General features: G+C 47.6%; 1 protein-coding gene across 1 annotated transcript in view; it reads right to left on the minus strand.

Moving 5' to 3' along the window:
- MYBPC1 (myosin binding protein C1) overlaps nt 1-1619 on the minus strand; it is a 79919-nt gene that overhangs the window by 33122 nt on the left and 45178 nt on the right. The gene's annotated exons all lie outside the window — the stretch shown is intronic.

Consider the following 1619-nt stretch of genomic DNA (forward strand, 5'->3'; position numbering starts at 1 on the left):
ATATCAGAAACTTCCTTTTCCTCTTCTTTCTAAAAGCAGAGATTTTTAGCAGCATTATTTCTTATTCCCAGACCATTAGTCAAAGAACATCAACAGAGAAGGGCAAGGTAATTTAGAAGTCGGGTCAGCTACCACTAATTATTAAGTTAACTCTCTACTCTTTTGTACCTAGACTTCAGAAAACCAAAATCAAACCCACTGTCACAGAGGTGACAATGACCCAGAGGGTTTTTGAGGTGGTGAAATCTTTGCAGACCAGATGACCTCATCTTTGCCCCCGGGAACAGATGGAGGCTCAGACTGCCGTCCAGGGTCCACTCAGCACCATCAGCCGAGCTCCATACTCAGGCTCACAGATCCCGTAATGATAGCATCGTGACACACGTATCCAGACACCAGAAAGGGTTTCTATAATTCTTCTTCTTTTTAGATAAAACAATAATTTCATCCTATTAACCAGACTTATTTTAAGATGATAAAGATGTTCTGTTGTTTGTTTGTTTGTTTTCCCATCAAAGAGAAACGTACTTACTAATCAGCACTCTGTAGAGGGCCTGAAGAGGCTCCTCCGTGGAGTCCCAGGGTGTACTCTTTCAATCAGAGTTCTCCTTACGTGTCCTGGGAATGCCAGCGCCCTTGATCGATCCAGGCTCGGGGGTCCTAAATTCAGGACGTCTATTGGGTTCCAGGGGTCAGATGGCAACGGGTTTGGCTTTCTTACTGGGCTCCGCCTGGGTTCTACAGCCTGGAAACCCTCTCTCGGTCACTGTGGTTGGGGGCCATCAAATTGCTTCCGACTCAGAGCAACTGCTTAGGCCTACAGGACCGCCCCGTCGGGTTGACTGGGTTATTCATTGCCCCACAGGCTGCCTGGGTGAGCTTCAGGGAGCAAAGAAACAGGCCAGTTCTAACTGCCGACTTTTCATTTACCGGCCAATTGCTTAACCCTGACCCACTAGGGAATAAGCAGGGCTAATCAGAGGGCTCTTTATTAGTTCCCCATCTTCCAGAGATCATTGTTTTTCAATGCTCATGTTCCATTATCTTGAAATCCGCTGGGTCATACATTTTTTGTCCTGTTTGGGGGTTATTTTAGGTGAGTGAAGAAATCAGGTCCCATTTACTCCTAGTTGGACAGGGACATGTCGTGGCCCGCTCTTTCCAAGTAGCACACTTTCTGTGGGATACCGTAGGGTTGCAGTTGAGCTGGTGCGACTCTACCATCCCAACCTTATTTATTTTGCTTCTCCCCACTCACTCTGCTCCAGGACACTGAGTTTCTTCCTGCTTCTCCTACACACTAAGCCCATCCCCTCTCCAAGGCCTTGGTATCAGCATTACATCTGCCCAAGGAATACTTCCTTTTGAGCTTGCCATCATGGACTACGTGTCATTTATTATAGTGGTTATCACTTTCTACCACATCAGTCCAGTTTCATAATCTTCAGAACAGTTGGTGGAGTGACCGCAAGGTCAGCCATTTGACACCACCAGCGGCCCCTTGGGAGAGAGAGAAGGCTTTCTACTCCCCTAGAGAGTCACCGTCTCGGAGAGAGAGGGCTTTCTACTCCCCTAGAGAGTCACAGTCTCGGAGAGAGAGAGGGCTTTCCACTCCCCTA

This window comes from Echinops telfairi, unplaced genomic scaffold, assembly GCF_000313985.2.
Source record: "Echinops telfairi isolate 266 unplaced genomic scaffold, ASM31398v2 ScPeMD7_2;HRSCAF=8, whole genome shotgun sequence".
Lineage (NCBI taxonomy): Eukaryota > Metazoa > Chordata > Mammalia > Afrosoricida > Tenrecidae > Echinops > Echinops telfairi.